The sequence below is a fragment of the Miscanthus floridulus genome, chromosome 15 (assembly GCF_019320115.1).
Source record: "Miscanthus floridulus cultivar M001 chromosome 15, ASM1932011v1, whole genome shotgun sequence".
Lineage (NCBI taxonomy): Eukaryota > Viridiplantae > Streptophyta > Magnoliopsida > Poales > Poaceae > Miscanthus > Miscanthus floridulus.
In genome coordinates, this window is record NC_089594.1 from 45,606,953 (window position 1) to 45,628,601 (window position 21,649).

Here is a 21,649-nt window from a genome sequence, read left to right on the forward strand (position 1 = left end):
TGGACCAATAAAAATACGAAACAAGGTCTAATGAAGAAGTGACACGTGATCCAATCGCAACATGACACGTGTGCCAATAGAAAACTGACATGTGGAACAACAGGGACCCAACACGTGGTCCAGTAAGAACCTGATACATGCAAGAACCAGAGATGACCATGTTGTGCAATAAGAAGGTGACACATACCCAAACCATCTCTAATGCAACCGGCTATAGCATGTACACGTGGGCTATAGCATGTACATGTGGAAAGCAGCTCCAACGAGAGCGCCCATCAGCGTGGCAGCCCCTAGCCATGCATGTCAAAATAGTTCTATGATGATCTTTTTTCATCACAGATCAAGACACTTCTATGATGATTTTGTCAGATTCATCATAGATGTGCAAGAATGATGCGACTTCCATAACGAACCATTTTTCATCATAAATTCATCATAAAACTGAAATTATGATGAATTTGGCTCGTTCAGTGATGAAATGTATTCAGTCATAGAAGTGGATATTCCTAGTAGTGTCTTTCTATGGTCGGCCTGGTCCTCTTTCTTGTCCTTCTTGTACTTGTTGTCTTTGATCTCATATGGACACATGGCAATGAAATGTTCAATGCTACCACAATTGTAGCATGTCCTCTTCTTCTTGTTTGAAAATTTTCTCTTCACTACCTTGTAACCTTGCCTCTTTAGTCCCTTTTAAAATCTCTTCATAAAGAGCGTAACATCATCAACCTTCTCATATTGATCATCATCATTTTCATCTTCACTTGAGGATGATGTAGTCTCTACATGCTCTTGGACTTGCTTGATTGCTTTTGGCTTGCTTGTTGAAGCTTGCTTGTTGATCTTGGACTTGCTAGTAGAGCCTTGCTAGCTTAATTTGTTGGCCTTGAGAGCTACATCCTTGATCTTCATGCCATCTAGCTTTGCTTGCAACTCACCAAGGTTCTTTCTTTCATTTGCTTCTTCTCTTTGCATGTCAAAGGTCAAGATCCTCCCAAGTACATCATTTGGTGTGAAGAAATACTCAAACCTCTTCTTGTCTCTAATAAGAGTAACCACGGTCTCATTTCTTGGTGAATAAGCCTCTAACATGATTTTGACTACCTTGTGATCATCTAGTTCTCACCTCCATAGCCTCTAATTTTTCCAACAATCACCATCAACCTATCAAACATCTCTTGTGGCCCTTCTCCACCCAATATCACAAACCAGTTGAGCTTGGCCATCAACAACTCAATTCTTGCCTTTCTCACTTTGTCAACCCCTTCATGTGCAAGGTCTAGAGTGTCCCATATTTGCTTGGCAACATCAACACCCATCACTCTATTGTACTCATCTCCATCTAGTGAACTAAGTAACACACTTGTAGCTTGACCATTGAGATGGATGATTTGCATTTTGGCTAGTGTTGGATTCTTGGGATCAACCGGTGGCGCAAATCCAATGCACACAACTTCCCAAATGCTAGGGTGAAGACCTATAAGGTAGGCTCTCATCAAGTGCTTCCACTTGGCAAAGTTCGTCCCATCGAAATGAGGTAACTTGCCCACGGGTACACTGATGAAAGACCTCCGATCATGGTTAGTCATAGGCATAGAGGAATAGTTAAAGGATACGACTGCATATTTGTTGTTGGGGTTGACTCTGCCTTTTCCTTTCTTCTCTTCCTTGCCCCCCTTGGTCACTTGGTAGGACTCATCATCGTCTCCATCTTCGGAACTACTTGATATGTCACTTGATGATGCATTGGTTGCCTTTGCTTCTTCTTCCTTCTTCTTCCTAGCTTCTCATCTTTTTCTTCTTGCTTCTCTCTTGAGCTTTCTTTCTTGTTTTCTTTGCTTTTTGTCTTCAAGTCTTTGCTGCTCCTCCTCCTTCTTTTCTCTTGCTTCTCTTTTTTCTTTTTTCTTGCTACCTTCGTTTTCTTTCTTCCTTCTTCATGTTGAGCTTTCTCGGCATCGGTCACCTCTAGCTATGGGAGCGTGGTGTTGCTTGCTATAGATGCACTGAGCTTGCTGTTGTCAGTCTCGTGCAATCCCATGTCCTCTAGATCAACATCTATGGGCTTCACACCACTTGATCCTCCTTCGGGCTCCATACCTCACTGCGGTGAAGCGTGCCCGTGGTTATCCACTATGATACCACTTTTAGGATCTCTGGTTAGCCTAGAGGGGGTGAATAGGCCTATTAAAACACAACTTGAACAATTGCCAAATTTGACCCATGGCACTAGTTGGCAACGCTTAACTTATAATCCTACTACCAACGTTTAAACAAAATAAACAAATGTGCACACCAAAACTTAGAATTAGGGATTTTTACTCATACTTCCACAAGTTTTGGTACAAGCATGTTTTGCAGGTCACAAACATAGAGAAATCTCTACTATAAGGGACCAATCAAAATTACGCTTAGTCTACCCAGAAAATTGTCCCCTACAGAGATGATGTTCCTTCGTCCACACCAGATTATACACCTAGAAAAACCCTCATACAACAAACCAATGATCTATATCTAATCTCAGAAGGCTTCACAATCATCCTATGGCCATGGGGAATTCCAGGCTTCAACGCAACTCCATCCAGGCTTCAAAGTGACTCCATCCCAGCAAGCCACAGATGTCAACTCCCACAAGCAGCCAGGGTTCGATTCCCAATCCCCACGCCCCATTTTCTTCTCTTGCAAAAAAAAGCCAGGCCACATCCTGTCGATGCGCCATCGGCGCCGGCACCCACAGCCTTACCGGCCACTGTTGTGGGTGCGCACGGGCACCTACGTCCGCTAGCCCCGCCGTGGCCCTAGCCACGCTTCGACCGCCCCCACTAACCGCACGATGCTAATGCTGACCGCATCACCGCCCATGGAGGACGAGGAGCAATGGGGATCCAATCGATGGCGAGGACGTAGACGTGGATGCCATCGGTGATGAAGCAGCAAAGTCCTGCTCTACACCCCTTTTTCCTAGCCCCCACAGCCATTCCGTCATTGCCCAAACCCTAGCATCATTGCTAACCTGTTCTCAGTGCACAGCTCTAAGAGTTCGACAAAATGAAGTAATGGCTCTAGGAGATTGAGGAATCTGCCACTGTGCCCTTGGAGATGCAGACCATGGTTGCCAAGGTTTGTAATCCTTCCCATATGCGCTACTTTTCCATTCCAAAAGGTAAGATCCACATATGAAGTACAGTTCATTGGGCAAAAAAAATTGCTTTGTAAAAGAAATGCTTATATGTGGTGATTTGTTTCGTTGATGTGTGGACATGGCAGTAATGCACATTTATGGTACCATTGTTGGCAGATTGAATCCTCAAGAGTTTTATCAGCTAAACAATTCTATGGTTCTCATGAATAAAAAATATTTATTGTTGCTAGATCTCTAAAATAAATTTTTTTTGATCCATAATTTTCAGTTGCATGGATATGATAAAAAATGGAAATAGGAGGAGACTCGAGGGTGCTGCTGCTCTCTACCTGCTGCCACACTGCTATTGCTGCTCCCTGCTTGCTGACACAACCAAGGTGGGTTTTGGAAATGCAGAATGGTGTTTCCAGGTTTTCATTTCATCATCTTTAAAGTATATTTTCTCATGTAAAATTGTCACTTTTAGTTGCTGCTTTTAATTTATTGTTTCATCAGAATTTATGTAAAAATGAAATATTGTTTCGATGGTCAGCATGAAACTTGAAGTTGGATGTGCCAAGGGACAACGAAATCTATTGGCTAGAGGGGTACCCAGTGGCTGACATCTTTTTAATCTTTTAGAAAACTATAGATCAATTTTCTCAACAAGAGTTTTAGATGTTAAAAATATTTGGTTGTATTATATTAGTTGAGTTTTAGATGTTAAAAAACATTGATTGTATTATATTTGGTTTCATCCATTAATCCTTTAGTGGAATAATTTTTTTTGTTTCTCATGTCTGTGGCTTTGTGAATTGCATAGATTGATAAATGGAAGTCAAAGTCTGATGCAGCAGTGGTGACAATGAGGCCACCAGCAGAAAGTCACATCTGAGACCACATGCCTGGCCTAAGAGATCTATGATACCAATGATGTATTGCTTGCCTTGCCGGTAAATGCAAAAGTTCCTCCCCCTCATAGAAGTTAATTATTAATTAATCTGTAATCCTCAGCAAGCACATGGATTTGTGATCCAAAATTGTTATGAAAACTTAAATAGTTGCATCGATTTTCCTGGATGAATTTGTCATAGTTTTGACCATAGTTCCTCTTCTATCTAGCTAGCAAGTGTGATGAATTTGTTGCTAATCCAAGCACTTCAGCATTTGTATATCAAAATAAACAAAATATATATATGGAAGTATAGTTGTGAGGTAGGAGTAACTTCAGTGATGACAAAGATGTAGCAGGTGCAAGGTTAGCTTATTCCTAGAAGATGACAAAGATGTTAGTTGCCATTGGAGGTCACCGGTGGCCCACAACATGATCCTGATGCTTCTTGCATAGATCATGCCAGACAAGTGTTATCTTTTGAAGCTGTCGTACAATAGCTTAAAGGTTAAAAAAAGACGGTGCATTTTGGAGTATTCCATCAGAGACTGATTCAATCCTACTTCGAGAATGTTAGTCTCATGCACCAGTGGCATTAGGGTTAGTAATTCAGACTTATATGCAAGTGATTTTGCATTGCTTTTTGGATAGTTCATTGCTATTTGTAGGAGTACATGACATTTTTGGCATAGAGATCATGTGCTTATTATTTGGATAGAAGTATGAATGTCTACTTGATGAAATTGATGGGAAATTATAAGAGCATCAAGGGAGCTTGAATTGTATCTTAGAATTACTTGAGTGATGTGAAGTTCCTCTAAATTCATTAGGTGTGCTTATTTATTTCATAACTATCTATATTGATTTATTAGAGTTCAGATCTCATGCCATGACTCTTGCTAATAGAAGAATAATGGTAATTGGCTGTTGTGAGAGTTTTCAGAAAGTTCATATTTTTTCTTGGTCATCGTGTACATTTCTCAAGTAGATGGACACGCCTTCCTGATCAGTTATTTTAGCAAATCATATGCTTTGATCCCTGTAATTTTGTTGTTGGATCATGTACTTTGATCCCTATAATTTTGTTTCTAAACCATGTGCTTCAATCCCTGAACTTTGTTGTTCAACCATTCTTCGATTAGCATGTCACTCTGAAAAAAGGAAGCCAACATGCAATTCATCTGTGGGGACAATGAAACATAGGATAGTTAGCATGCGAGATATAGGTTAATTTATTGTTTACTGGATGGGATCGGCTAGGAAAATAAACTCATTTCATTTGAGGTTGGATGGAAATGAGGTGGGTTCTATCTTGTTCGTTTTATTTTTTTACAAATTGAATCGTGTTTTGTATTTTGTCGTAGCATTAGCACGGGCATACTACTAGTTCAGTGAAAGGCACTTTCCAACACTGAATTGTGGAAAAGAATGACAAAGGTGCCTACCAACTCAACTCAAACGGAGCAAAGCACCACCGGGACGCGATCTAGGACCAGGCCCAAAGCCTGCCACGCGAAGGCAGTGGTCAAGGGGCGGCCAACCCTAGGGGGTGGCTGACCCCCTCCAGGGTGCCTACCTACCTCTCCTTGCTCTAGCGGTGGCATGCCTCCATGCTAAGGCAGTGGAGCTCCTGTTTCGCACCAATAATAGCCTCTAGCACTGCCTCGACTCTTGTATAAATAGAGGGGTACCCCTCCTCTACAACACACACAACAAGGAAAGAGCTTCTCCACTTTTGAGCAATACTCCAAGGGCTTAGGCTCTAGATAGCTAGTAGAGTGGTAAGGGAGAGATGTGAGGGAGAGCTTGGTGAAGCCCCGAGCTTGTCAGTGTCTCCCCAATTTGTACCTCGACGAGCATCTTTACTTCAATGGGTTCGCCCGCTAAGTGAGTGTTCATGGTTCTTTTGGTTATAAAGTCTTTGATTAGTTAAACTATACTCTCACTTGTTTGTAGGTTCGTTGTCTGTCCCTGTGGCGGATGCTCTAGTAGAAGAGCCCTGATAGAGACGGATAACCCTTGCATGCACGCTAGAGTAATAGTCAATAGCGTAGACATGGTGTCTAGGCTAGAAGCTATCTTTGGTTGCCTTGTTCCCCCATGGTTGCGGGGTAGGCGGCAGGTGGTGATAGCTCTATCTGTCCCTCATATTCCCCCATGTCTGGGTATGACATAGGCTACAAGTCAGTATTGCTTGGCAGACCAGGTGCGCTCCGGTGCCCGAAGTCAGCAAGTAGGAGTAGCGTTTATCTATCCTCATACCATAAAACCATAGGAATCCATTTCAATCTCTACTAATTCTACCCTTGTGTTGTCCTTGGATCAACTACCTAGAAGAGTACCTCCGTTTCCTGTGGAAAATACGATACCCTGAATACTTTTGGGCGAAGTGCTACAACGGTAATTCTGTGCGCTTGCGGATTATTTTTGTATGCATTAAGAAATGCCAACAAGCATTTTTGGCACCGTTACCGGGGAACTGGTTGCTGTATTTTCTTCGAACCTAGTTCATCCTCATATTTTAACTAAAAAAGAAAACAAAAACAATATTTTCTTTTATCTTTTCTATCATGAAGCCAACTCCAAATCCAACCCTTTCTGTTTCAAAGGGTGAGTTCCCTGTGCCACCTTCTAAACCACTTCATCCATCATAAGAACCAAACCACTCTAGGCACAAGTCAGGTCGAGTGTTGAGGAGTCATCATTAGTCAAATCCAAACACGTACCATCCCTAGATTCGACTAATGAGCCCTCACTCGAACCATGAACACCGAAGGAAAAGTGTGATTTATCCTTTGGAGTTTCCTATCGAATTCAAGGATTTCAGCAATACCTCAAAATATTTTGGGCATGAAAAGCTTTCAGTCCTTCTGAGGAAGTTTCCCCTAAAATAGAGCCATCAAAGGAATGGTTGTCGGAAGTAAAACGTTCTTCCAAAGCAATTTGGATTCCTTCACCTTCCACGACCGTGCCTTGTTCATTAAGGGGAACAAACATAGAAGCCCTATACAACCCCACAGTCGGGACTAGCATCATGTCAGAATTCCTTGCAAAAAATCTTTTGGGAAACGTGTCGCTAGTCTCGACCAACAAACTTTCAAAAGCCCATCAGGACTTATATTTGAGTGTAGTGGGATTGCTAGGGCCATGCTAATTAAAATTGACAAAACTAGGGTTCACTTAGATTTCTACATCTTTGCCATCCTCAAATTTGACCTTCTCATAGGCTACCCTCTAGAAAAACTTTTCCAAGAATTTTTTCCCATGGGAGCCTAAATGAAGATTTTGGGAGAACTGCTTCCACCACTCACGTAGATATTCCAAAGGTGGAGCATCATCCCAACACTGACCCATCCAAGGAGGTGAAATTCATATCACCATTTGTTGCACCTGAGCTTTCTTGTGAAATGGAATGTCCATTATCACCTTCGCTTGAACCAAAACCTTGTCCCTCTGGCCATCAAAACATTGATCTCAATAATGGTCAAGATTCAACATTGCCCTTACACGATATATCTCCTAAGAACAAAAACTATTGTGCCATGGATAATATTAGAGCACCACCTCTAGAGCTCGAAAAGAATAATTCTACTAACAAGCATGAAGGTTTCCCTTTTGAAACCCCCCACATTTCATGCTCACTCTTGGAATCTCTTGAGTTGATCACACTTAGTGCCACACGCTTATACGAGGACCACAACCATCTCTTAGTCCTCATTTTAAAACTTTTTAGAAGGATGGTTGTGGATGCTTTCATCTATCATAAGTATTGCAAATCCCATAGTGTCATTATAGTATTAACCTTGCAGCTTGAACGATAATGCTAAATGCCAGGTGGTGAAGCTAGGAACTAAACCACCATTGTTAGCTGCAAGATGTAGTTCCCACAGTCAAGCTTAAGACCATAAATTAAGCACTACCGGGAGATACCCTAGATTCTCATAGAAAAACAAATATATATGTAATAATTAAAAAAATACTTTTCTTTTAAACAAAAGCAAGTACATGTTATCAAGTTAGTATGCACCTCCAGATATTCCTAGGTGTTAACCCTTTCAGGTTAAGATTAAGAAGAATAGGGACATACGGTGCTTGAGAACATGGGAGCAACATCAACTATACGCCTTGATGTTCTTCGGTAATAAGAACACACTCGAAAGGAGACCCCCAAACATTGCACACTTAACTTTTACACAAAAGTCCAAGTGTGGGGGAAGATGGTAAGAGTCTAGGGTTTCATACACACCAAAGATCGTCCTGTTTTAAAAAAGAGATGATGATGTTAGCTCTACCTTGCAATAAAAAATGAGTATTATAAAAACAAAATGTTCACCAACTCCCTTACTCATATCTATCTCCATAAGAATTAACTTGCTCATACAAATTCATGCTTCCTTTGTTTATGCTCTTTTTTGGGTGTATTCATGAGTACATCCATAGGCTTTTTAAATTAAGCATGGTGCTTAGGTTAAAATAGCCTTCTTTAATTAGAATTTGACATGGTGTTGAAATTTGGTTAATGAACTTTGAGTATTACTTTCATAAATAATAGAAGTAATCTACTATTGAGATAAAACAAGGCTATGATTATTTTTGCAAACTTTACCTGTCGGTGCAGAATGTGACCAACTAGTAAATATTTGTAGTTTTGTCGTACGTTGTGATCGGAGGTGGCCTAGCACTCAATAACATAGGATTTATACTAGTTCAGGCAACATGCCCTACGTCCTAGTTTGTGTTGATCAACGACTTTATTCCTGAGCCCAGGTGCTCGAAGTTTGCAGTGGGGTTACAAACGAGAAGGAGAAAGATGGAGTGTACAAAAGGTTCGGTCGGCTCCGGTCGGAAGGGTCAGGAGCGACAGGAGCTACGCTATGAGCTAAGTGTTCGAGCGCGTGCTTGAGGTCCGAACCTGGCGGTTCTGTGGTCGTGGACCAGTGAACTTGGTTGAACTAATGGGACTAAGAAAGGTTCTTCAAAAAGCCTTAGAGAGAAAGAAGCCTCTCCTCCTTGGAGGGAGCGCACCCCCTTTTATAGATAAAGGAGATGGCTTTACAAGTGAGGGTACGTACGCTACAGAGCTTTATTGCCCACGTCGGCGGGTACAAGATAATGGTAGGCACCCACAACACTATTGATGTCACTATAGAATGTCGAATGCATGTGGGAGGTTACGCTGCCTTGTTTAGGAATGGTAGACGTCGGTACCTGCAAATACTGTTTAATGCCTAGAGGCATGTGAGGAGTGTCACCTATATTCACCCCATACGGTAAATCCAAGCGCCCACAACACTATTGATGCCCAAAGGCACGTGGGGGGCCTTACCGTATGGGAGTTTTAACAGCGCCTACAATACTATAGAGGAAAATGTCGAATGCCTACAATACTATTTGTGTTAGGGCGGTTGGAGAGTACTATTCCTGTAGGTGTACAGGGTATGGTCCCTGGTAGCATGGTTTGACTTGTGCGCCCTTGGCTTGCTTTCTCCATTTGTCCCCTGGCTCCTTCCGAGCGGGCGTCCCCGATTGGACAACCCTAGTCGGCCCTGGGCGTGCCTAGTCGGAGAAGAGAGGTGAGTAGGGTTTCTATGAACCCCGATCGAAGACACTGGGGTCGGAGTAGAAAGTAGCACTTTGGGCCAGGTCTTTCGATCGGAGAGGCCGTCCGGAGGTGGCTGGACTCCGAAGCGAGAGTTTCGGTCGGAGGGGTGGGCCGAAGTAGTCGACGAGCGGACGATGTTCCTTTTCGGCCAGACCTTTCGGTTGGTGGCTAGACCGCCCTTTCGGCCTATTTCCCTAGACCCTTGGGCCGGCCCATGAGCTGTGTGCTGTCTGTTTAGGCCGAGCCTTGGCAGTGGAAGCCGGTGCCCGAGGGACCCCGGGTTTATGAACCCGACAGGAGCCCCCGAGCCCCTAGGTGATTCGGACAGAATTGTTCGGGGGATTTTTGACTTGCCAGTGGGTGCGCGCGGGCACACCCGCGGGTGTAGCCCTCGAGCCCCCGGGTGGTTCGGGCAGAATCAGCTTGGGGGTTTTCCGCATTGTCAGCGAGGGTGGTTTTTTCTATTGTGTCGGTGGGTGCGCATGAGCGCACCTGAGGGTGTAGCCCCTGAGCCCCGGGTGGTTCGGAAAGAACTATCTAGGGGACGTTCTTTTAGCAGGCATGTGTGCGTGTTCTTAGTTTTGAGGTGGTTTTTGTCAACCTAGGCGTTGTTGTGCAGCCCAGGTGATTTTGGTTGCTCGAGAGATTGGGTGAGAGGGAGCTCGCGTATCCTAGCGTCAGTGCGCGCTGCGGGATTGGGTGAGGTAGTTAGTTTAGTCGAGACATATCTCACTGATCCTGGCGTCAGTGTGCGCCGTGGGATCGGGTGAGTTGGAGTCGTGGGGCGAGATCGGGGTCGTGGACCCAGGTGCTTGGAGCGCAGTCGAAAGCGTAGTCGAATGGGGCGAGATCAGGGGTCATAGACCTAGGTGTTTGGAGCACAGTCGGAAGCATAGCCAAAATGGCAAGATTGGGGTCATAGGCCCTAGGTGTTTGGAGCGTAGTCGGAAGCGTAGCCGGATGGAGCGTAGTCGGAAGCATAGCCGGATGGGGCGAGATCGGGGTCGTAGACCCGGGCATTTTGTGTCTTGTGCACCTGAGCCTTATTGGGCCTTAGTAGGGGTCGGTGTGAGTTATGTGCGTTACCCCATCCTCGGTTCCTCACAACCGGAGGGGTTGAGTTTTGTCGCCTGTCCTGATCACTCGGGCTCGAGTGACGCGCTCGGTGAGTTTGCTAACGGGTGTGATCGAGTGGAATCCGGGTCCGTCATTCGTGATGGGGTCAGCATAGCCCTCTTGTGACATTCCACTACTCCTTTACCTGCAATCCCGGCAGATGCCTGGGTCATTCTAGAGACCGACCTGGGTGGCCTAACGGCCTCCCCTCGATGGAGATTCTGTGGGATTGGCGAGAGGTTTAGGATCGAACGAGAAGGTTGAGATGACCAAGTCTGCCAGACCGGTCAAGGGCCTCATGGGGCTCATCTACGTTTTTCTCCCCTGGCTCTTGTTGGTTGCTCATGTCGAATGAGGCAACCACTACTTCGTGACGCAACATGGAGCGTTGTGATGCATTTCGCTACACGTGCGATGCTTAGTTCCTGAGCCCCCGGGCGGTTCAAGGCTTGAATCATCCGGGAGGCACAGGCGTATGGAATGAATGCACGTATGGATGTATGAAATGCTTATAAGGAAATAGAGGGGGTTGGTAGTGTTCACCTTGATGACTTGAGCGATGGGGTTCGAAGAGCTTCAGTCAGGAATGTCCGACCGGGACCCGTGCTCGTCGTTCGTGATGGAGTCGGCATGGCCTACATGGGGTGTTCCTTCGCTTCCTACCTATCTCTTGGTGTCTATCCTGAGTGATTCGGTCGACTCAGGACATCCTGATGATCTTCCCCGGTAGAGATTTCATTTGGGTTCCTCTAGGCCTGGCCTAGGGAAGCGGGGTGCCGTCCACGTGCGGTGGCGCTTTGGTTTTCGTGCCTGGTGTGCGGTAGTGGTTGGTCGTGTGGTAGTGCTGGGCCATGCCCTAGGCCATGTCCCGCCTAATCAGGAGCCGTTGTGTCAGGCAGAGCATGTCTTATCGGTCAGGGCACGTCTCATCTGCATTAAATGGGAAAGAGAGAGTTTCTTGCTCCGCCGTTTTGCCTTCTCCGATCGGCGCACCCTTCCCTAACTGTTGTTCCCTTTTCCTTAAGTAGGAGAAGGGAGAGGGTTTTCGCCCCATTCTTTTGCCTGTTCCTCATCTGTCGCCACCTTTCTTCTTTCTTCTTGTCGTGAGTGTTCCTGAGAGCCACGGTGGTTTCTAGGAAAGAAAGGGGAGAGAGTGAGCGAGAGGAGAAGAACTCACAAATTCTTTCGTGATCTAGGGCGCAATGTCAGGAGTGGAGGTTGTCCACCGTGAGGGAGTTGGCGTTGAAGTCCTTTGTTGCGAAGGGATTTCTGTCGCTGAAGGAGGTGGCGCACTAGAGGGTTCCTGGGCGGGAGGAATCCCTGCAACCCCGACCCAATGAGGTGGTTTCCTTCCTCACCTTCCATGAGCGTGGGCTGGGATACCCCGCGCACTGGTTTCTACGTGGGCTCCTCAACGAGTGGGGTCTAGAGCTATAGCATCTTAATCCGACGGGGGTGCTGCACATCATCGGTTTCATCACCGTCTATGAGGCTTTCCTCAGGATGGAGCTACATGCGGATTTCTTCCGGTGGCTCTTCTCCCCGAAAGCCTTGATGGTGGGGGACCCGGCCGAGATCGCGCCGGTGGGGGGTTTCACCTTGCAGAGAAAACCGAGCGTGGGAGACTCATATCCCGCATACCTCCCCTGCGACTCCAACCAGGGGTGGCATGGGGAGTGGTTCTACATCAGGAATCCGATGGCGGCGCCATTCCAAGTGTTCATCGGTGGGAGGCTAGAGAAGCAGGATAACCGGTTGTGGGGTTGTGCCAAAAAGGAGAAACATAAGGTGGGGGTCATCGAGGAGGAGCTCTAGAAGCCCATAAAGCATGGCCTTAATGGGGTGCGGGTGTTCCACACCCTGTTCCATCGCCTGGGTCACACCGTTAGCGGAGAGGACGTGGCCGATGTGGCTATATAGCGGCCTGTCGGACCTAGACCGTGCGTCGCCGGAGGATCTGCTGAACGATAAGGTCTGGAGTCACATTGGTCAGGTGCTGCAGCTGAAGTCCAAAGAGGGGGTCGAAGGGAGGCCTGTGCCTTTCAACTCCTCGATCGTGTCCACCCTGGTATGCTCCCTTCTCTTTAGCCCGCATGTCTTCCTCTGCTTTTCCTATTTTTGATTGGGAACCATGCGTTACGTAGGGGCTTGGAAACTACAAGTCCCTGGCCACACCTTCCCAAGGGTCCAGAGGGCATGGCTAAGCAGGCCGCTCAGAAGGTGGCGGTGGATGCCAGGAGCAAGAAGAAGCCGAGGTGGCCCAATGGAAGCACCAGAAGGAGAAGGAGGTTGCCCGGCATGTGAAGGTCAGGGAAGACAGGGCCGATGTCGAGCTAGAGCTCTAGTCAGAGGATTCCATAGAGGTGGACAACATGTCTTCGACCAAGGGGGAGGAGAGTCGGGCGGTTGTTGTGACCTCGGAGGGGCGTCGTGACCCTACGGCGATGTTCGCTAGTGGTGGGCAGGAGGTCGCACGGTGTGCGGTGGCTCCCGCACTGAAGAAGCACGTGGCGAGGGTGAACGCTGTTGGTGAACGGGCGGCAAAGCGGACACAGTCACCACACCCTTTGTGGCATCGTCGGTCCCGTCGCTGCCTACGGGGGATGTGGCCGAGCGAGTGGGGCAGGTCCGAGGAGCGGACAGGTGCTCGTGCGTTGCCGGGACCGGTGGCGACGCTGTGGCTCACAGCCAGGGGAGGCCCCGCCTGCTGCGGATGCGGTTCAGCAAGCTAGGTGGCCTAACGGGCAGACTGGCACTCGGGCATTGCGCGACTCATAGCCAGAGGATGGCCCGCCCCTGCTCCGGTCGAGGAGTCCTGGGCCAACGGTTGCGGCAACCCACTGGTCGAGCAGGAGCCGGTTGGGTCGACTCTGTCCCCAGTCGAAGTGAGGGGGTGTGGGTCAGTAGCTTGGGAGCGGCCCATGCCCGGTAGGCCCATCGACATCGAGTCATGCCTTCAGAGTCATGTCGCTGTCCCGGTATGTTTTTCTTTGTTTCTTTTTTATCTTTTGCTATTGAGTCCTTTCGGAGTGCGACTTACCTGCATCTTTTTGTTAGTGGCCGGGTGATGATGGGGCTGAGCATTGCCCCAACTCCCATGCAGGAGACTTCGAGGCCCACCCTACAGCTTGACCACGATGAGAGACGGGGGGAACAGGGTAACGGCGGTGAAGCCTTCCCTTCCGAGGGCGGTGCCCCTGGGTCGATTGTTGGTACGGCGGCTAGTGGCGGCATCGATTTTAGGTGGTGATCCCGGTGCTGATAGGTGGAGGTTGTGTCGGACGTGACCCTCGTGACCCCTCCTCCACCGACTATGGTGGAAGAGGAGAGGGAGACCGAGCTCCCTACTTCACTAGGCGGAGGACTGCATGGCTCACCCGTGCGGTTAGAGCCGAAGGCGCCAGGGGAGAGCACTGGCTAGGACAGAGTTGAGACGTCCAAGCGGCGGAGGTAGCGGTCCATGTAAACGAGGTGGTGGACATCCCATCCGATGATGAGGCGGATGATATGGCTGGGGCCTACCGGTGTTGTCGCGGGAGCTAGCGGTGGTCCAATCAGAGGCTGGGCCCTCTGGCGGGCTACCGGAGGGTGACCTAGAGTGGCACTACCCTAAGGACCTAGTGAAGGTGCGGTTCATCCTCTGGGATTCCCAGGAGTGTTAGCTTTGGGACATCCTTTGGGAGCAAGGGCACGCCGCGGTTTTCGAACTCGCCACCCTATCCGCGAAGCTTAGGAGACGTGTAGGAGCAGGTTAAGTCCGCTCATCAGTTGGTCAAGGTTGACCTACAGCTCACCATGGAGGTGAGTTTCACATACTTGTCCTTGACCTCTGAACCTTTTGTTGGTTGCCTTAGCATGTTTGTTTTTCATAGAGACTGAAGGGGACGTCGTTCGGAAAGTCCTGCTTTCTCTGAATGGAGCATGCCTGGATGGCTGAGCTCGAGCGTCAGCTAGCGTCCTGCCCATCGTGAGTCCTAGGACCGGGCGGCCAAGGTGATCATGGCGTAGGAGGAGGGGCGGCGTGCAGCCAAGCAAGGGCTCGAGGCGGCGAAGGCCCGCCAGGCGGAGATCGAGGTAGGGTTTGCAGACATCCCTGGCGAACATGGAGGCAGGCATTACGAGAGTCCTTGGCAGCCCTTGAGCCAAAGCAAGCCGCTTTGGTGTCGGACATAGAATGCCCTAGAGTCGGCGCAGAAGGCCCTAGAGATGGAGCGGAAGGCCCGGTCGAAGGCGGACCAGGAGGTGCTCGCGCTCCGGGGCCGGGTGATGGGGACGGAGGATGCGAGTGCCCGGCCACGTGAGCAGGTGGCCCGGCAGGCAGAGGATCTCTTCACCCTTGAGAACTTCCACATTGGTACATACCTTTTTTGTTTTTCGTTGTTGGTTTTTTCCTTCAACCTATTTCTGAGCTTGTCGCTCCTCTCTCAGAGCTGGTGGAAAGGTGAAGACGCTAGAGCAGGATCTGGAGACGATCAAGGTGACCTTCAGCCAGGAATATGGAGGAATTGGCCAAGTCCCATGAAGAGCGATGTGCTCTCAAGGGGGATCTTGACTAGATCCGCAATGTTGCCCAGCTTGTCGTTTCGGACATCTTTGGGTCGGCGCCCTGGCACTAGCGTGCCCATGGTCCAGCTGGCGGAGGTCCTAGATGCGGTTCAGGACCTTATCAGGAGCGAGCTATTCTATGGTGCGTCGGGGGTGCTAACTTTAGTGGCGACGCACCACCCAAACCTGGACTTCGCTGCCATCTACAGCAGGTATGCTGACGGCTTGAGCATGGAGGACATCTAGTTAATCAGGGAGGGCCTACTACCTGCACGCAAGGTCGGTGGTAGATCAAGTCTCTGCCCAGTGGGTGATGGACGTCTGCTGTGAAGATATGGCTAGAAGCATGCGCGGGGAAGATGCTGCCCAGCCTACGGACGGCGCGGAGCCTGGGTCGGAGGTGAACGTCACCCTGGTTTCGATCGAGCCGAATGTCGTGCCACCGGGGAGTGAGCAGCCCACGCCCTCATCGGTTGCCCCAGCAGCGGATGCTGTCGGGCCTGGTCCAATAGCTTGTAAAATATAAGTAGTTTAGTGATCGTAGAAAGTTTAAATTCATGGGGGAGCCCCTGTGCAAATGCTCCTGTATGTTTAATGACTACGATCTGTTTTGTTTTCTATAATGGAGTTACTCCAGTTCGGGGAAGCTTATTCCCCCTTTGTTCCTTAGTTTTCCCTTAGCATAATTTTGTTTCATTTTTTATTCTCTCTTTCCCATACCTGCCCAGTTTGTCCTATAGGCTACGACTTTGGGAGCCCGAGGCGTGGCCAACGAGGCTCGGCTGCTCGTAACTGTAGGGAAAGGTGGGGTGCGGTCGGAGTGTTTTTAAAGCAAAGTCACGTAAGGAAAATTAAAGGAATGAACTATCCTCTTTGTTGGGTAGGAAGGAATTTCACCATATGATAGTTAACAGAACAGAGAGGTAGTAGTGTTCCCTAGTGGATCCCCCGAGCGCCCTGGGCCAAAAAGGTGTTCGGGTCGGAGTGCTCTTATAGGAGCGTACGCTAAGTAAACAACGGTAAGACTGAAACTTAGGGGAAAAGGGACATAGCTGTTCCAAGTGTTCGGAGAGAAGAGCGTTGTTGTTGTCCTTCGGTCGGTAGGCATCCGGTTGGATCACCTTGTTCCTCGGTCATCCAGATCCTCACCCGCCATGCCCCCTTTCACGGTTGCTGCTTCTTCACCTTTTTCTTTATTTGGCCTGCCGGTCTGACGCAGAAGGCGCTTGAGAAGCTAGCAGTCCTTATAGAGGTGTTTTACAGGGGAGTCATGGTTGGTGCACGGGCTCTCCATGAGCTCGTGGAAGTGGCCTGGAAGGTCCTACTAGTGCTGTGTGCCCGCGTGATCAGTCATGGCGACCAACGCAGAGTTGGCCGATCGTTGGTGATTCTTTCTGTTCTTTTTCCCCCTACGCAGAGGGGCCCTTGTCCCGATCCTGGCGCTTGGCCTTGCCCTTGCCCCACCCTCCATCAAAGTATGGCGGGGGTGGCATTTGTTGGAGGTTTTGGACAAAGGTCCGTGGTCCTAGGCCATTAGGGCTAGGACTCCGGTTGCCGCCGTGCGTGTCTCGATTCGGTCCGAGCCACGCGTACATAGGTGATCGGTGTGGAGCGGTCATTAAGTCAAGATGAGATGTCAATGCGGCCTCCTATGCCATGCTCAGAGATCGTAGCGGTGATCAGGTGGAGCGGCCCATCTACTGCGTCCCTGTTCCCCTAACGGGGAGCGAGGCCGTGAGTCAGCATCACGATATGGAACACTCCGCGTGTTGAACGGTGACGGTCTCCACTAGTGCCCAGAGGTTCCGGTGGAGCACCTGTTCACGAGGGTCATTCGGCTCAGACAGGCCACGCAGAAGTATTGCCGCTGCGGTGATGTTCTAGAACTGCGGGAGATCGTTCCCCTATCCATGGCATTGTGCTAGACCCGACGGACACGACCGTGAGCGCCGCTCGCCGGTTTACGCGCACGGGGCGTGACATGGTGCGTCGAGCATGGTGGCGTAGTCGGTGGCTGATGTGGCCACCATTGTCGTAGTTCCTCCCCGTGCTCACATGTGAGTTCATGGGTCTCCGTACGAGGGTCCAGAGAGGTGTGAGTCCGTGAGGACTCTACTTCCGCCGGTGGGTGTCCCGAAGCATTCGCCATGGCGCACTCCCGGGACGGACGGTGGCTAGGTGCCATGTCACCGAGGTTGGAGCCGTCACTCTTGCCATCGTCATCCATGAGGTCGAGGAAACAGGTGGGAGCATAGCTCGCCATTCCCATGAATTTGGATGCGAGAGGGGGTGACGCCGGCATCCTTCGGAGCCCCTAAGCGTATGTGTCCGCGGGGGATGCGAGGCCGTAGGGGAACCAGTTGTACGGCGGTTGCATTGGGGACAATGGGGTTCCGTCAGGTAATCGGCGGAAGATAGAGAATAGTAAGTAAAAAATAGTGTGTACATTACTCACAGCGGGGTTTGAGCAGAGAGTTTGCTCGGAAAGAAGCGCAGATGCCACTGTTGTCGAAGTCATGCGTCCCGGAGTCGATGGAGGGCACCCCTCCGATGGGTGTCCAGGATGTGAGCCTCCTCGCGGAGGTGTAGTACGCCGAGCCGGTCGGCGACGAAGTCTAGGCTTCCAAATAGGAAGGCCTAGGATACCTCGAAGACGGGTGGAACCCGCATCCTAGCGGGTGAGAGTACGGGAAACTCCAGCGAGACGAAGCGAATCGTATCGCCCGAGCCCGCCACTGGCAAGGGTGGCGGAAAAGTGGGCCATCCGATGACAAAAAAAGTATTGAACATACAGCGTCTTCCCCACGGACGGCGCCAACTGTCGGTGCAGAATGTGACCAACTAGTAAATATTTGTAGTTTTAGTCGTATGTTGTGATAGGAGGTGGCCTAGCACTCAATGACATAGGATTTATACTAGTTCAGGCAACATGCCCTACGTCCAGTTTGGGTCGATCAGCGACTTTATTCCTGAGCCTAGGTGCTCGAAGTTTGCAATGGGGTTACAAACGAATAGGCGAAAGATTGGGTGTACAAGAGGTCCGGTCGGCTTTGGTCGGAAGGGTCAGGAGCAACAGGAGCTATGCTATGAGCTAAGTGTTCAAGTGCATGCTTGAGGTCCGAACCTGGTGGTTCTATGGTCGTGGACCAGTGAACTTGGTTGAACTAATGGGACTAAGAAAGGTTCTTCAAAAAGCCTTAGAGAGAAAGAAGCCTCTCCTCCTTGGAGGGAGCGCACCCCCTTTTATAGATAAAGGGGGTGGCTTTACAAGTGAGGGTATGTACGCTACAGAGCTTTGTTGCCCACGCCGACGGGTACAAGATAATGGTAGGCGCCCACAACACTGTTATGTTGCTGTAGAATGATGACTAGTATTAGGTTTGTAGATTATAAAGAACAAAGTTTAGATGATTTAGAAGCATCTAGCTCAGAGTCAAAATTAGAAGAAAATAGAAGGCATAGCGTATGTGAATTTATGGAAAAATTAGATATAGATAATGAAATAAAACATTATGAGCAAAAGTTAAGCAAAATTCATGATGAATACAATACCTCTATGATATGCCAATGGTCTGCTATAAGAGAAAATGAACTTTACTTTAGACGAGAGTTATATAGACTTAACAACATCAAGAAAGATAAAGAGTTAAATAATAAGAAATCCAGCATTCCAATAAAGAAAAATGAATTTGTGCCAACAGAAATAGAAAATAAGATAAGGGAAGTCCAAAAGGAATTAGAATATAGCAAAGATAAGATAAAAGACATAGAAGATAAGGATATAAGCGAAGAAGAGCAGTGGGAGATTAATAATAAGTTTTTACTAGAAAGCTATGAAGAAGAAGATGAAGATACAATTGAGATATGTAATAATAACTCAATAACCCTTATAAACTCCTTAGAAAATAAAGAGTTGCATAAAAACAATGCTATAGAAGCAATGGACATAGATCCAAGTTCATCAAAACGAAGACGAAGTCCGGAAATAAAGATAGAAGGAGAAAAAGAGAGACCATCTAGAAAACCAGAACTTGGCCACCAGAAAAAGAAGAACCTGCATATAGATATATACTTGGGCATTATAAGCATATGGGTTAAAAAAGAGAATTTGAAAACACGGTTCAATTCCAGAATTATAGAAGTGATGGTGCTATATTAAATTTAGCAGCACATGATACTATAGATTGGTCAAATATAATTAGCATATGGAAAGGATTGATAGTCCAAAAGTATATACAAAATCAGTATAATATTGGAAATAGAGTAGAAGATATGATTACATATTTAGAGACATTTTTAGAAGAATCAGTCAAAAAAATTTGGGAACAATGGGTAGAAGCTTTTCCTAATCATTATGAACAATTAAAAAGGGCTGGTAGTAACCCATATAATTTTGCAAATATTATATCAAGCATTGTAATAGGTGAAGACCCTGAATTAGGATATACTATTTTACAGAATGAAAGATTAAAGGAAATAGAAAAATTGTCACTAACGAGCTAGAAAGGAATAAAAGAATTTTCTCAACACTATTTGTATAATGCTCCTACTACCAAGCAAGGCTATAACCAAGGTATAGTTGAAAGATACTTTAATAAATTACCAGATCCGTTAAGAATATAAAAAGAAAACTAATGGTAAAGAATATAATATCTCTTAGGCTATAACATTTGTTTTCAAACAATTAAGAAAAATAGGCACGAACATACAAGCCCAAAGATCAATGAAACAATCAGATTATAATTTCTGCAATAAAATAGTTCAAATATCATTGACATATGGAGAAGAGAGATCTAGAAACAAGAAATATCCTAGGAATTATAAGAAAGGAAATGTAAGAACAAAGAAACGTTATTTTGTAAGAAGATCAGACAATAGAGCCCCTTTTCTACACAAAGAGAAGTTGGAAGACTTGACAGTGCAATCAAGCCTTAAATGTGGGTTTTGGTGATAATGACAACACAATTAGAGAACTAATGAGATTTATCGAGATGACAAGCAGAGAATTTATATTCGATGATGCTACACGGAATGGAGGAGTCCCCAATTACAAATGTAGATGGCTTCAAACTCAAAGGAGGTTCAAATTCTTTTATATATTGAATTTGAGCATAGGAACAGTCATACTATAAAGGGGGGGCACAATGCTTAAGCTAATATGTGCTACCAACTGCTCAAACAACCACAAACATCCTCACATTCATAGCCAAGACAGTCTGTACTTCACTATTACACTTGTTGTCCTGCATGGTGCGAGCTCCGGCTCACCCAACCCCTTGGGCGTGGGCTCTGGCTCACCCGACCCTTTGGTCGCGGGCTCCATCTCGCCCGACCCCAAGGTCACGGGCTCTGGCTCGCTCGATCCCAAGGTCGCAGGCTCTGGCTTGCCTGACCATTTGGTCGCGGGTTCCGGCTCGCCCGACCCCAAGGTCATGGGCTTCGTGTCGCCTGACTCTTTGGTCGCAGGCTCCGTCTCATCCGACCCCAAGGTCGTGGGCTCTAGCTCTCCCGACCCTTTGGTCGTGTCCTCATCTCGTCCAACTTCTTGGGTGTAGTGTCCATTGAGGGCTGGGGTATATATACCTTTCCCTTTCCTCACCAACAGCTATCTATGATTTAAAGTGACCATTGGGGGCTGGGGGTATATATACCTTTCCCCTTCCTTTCCAATGGTAGCCAACCATCTCTCTTCTTCCTCACTTCACATGTCAAAATAGAGCAGGACCTCTCTCTCTCTCAATCCATTGTTGACCTCAAGCCCCCAAGTAAATCCATTGATTTCCCCATCAATCCTTGAGGGAAAAGGATCCAAAACTCGAATAGAGAGCAGCTCCATTGATTCCTAAACTCTAAAGAGCACTTGGTTCACGTCTTAGCCGATGGTTGTGTTTGTTACTCTTGGAGCTTAGCTCCTAGCCGGCTAGAGCATCGCCCGGTGAGCTTGCCAAGTTTGTGGTAGCACTAGGAGGTTTGTAACCACCTCTTGCAGCGATTAAAACCACCCCTCATCTCAAGAGTTAACTCTCTTGACTTGATAATGAGGTAGGGTTGCAAATCCCTAAGCCTTAGTGGTATACGTCAACAATGTGGACATAGGCAAGCCTTGGTGGCGAGCTAAACCATAGGATAAATCCTTATGTCATCTTGTGCTTGTGTTGCTACACTTGTGCTCATATTGTTGTTGAGGTGATCTCTAGAGTTTGTGGCCGATTTACTTGTGTGTGGTGTTCCCACCACTTTCAGCAGTTAATCTGTGATCTACTACTCTATAGAAAGTTAAGAAATTTACCCAATCTAAATTTCATTGGGTAGATTTTGAACTGTGAACTAATCTCTCCTACAGGTGTGATAGTGCCGCGCTCACAGAGCGGCAGTGCCG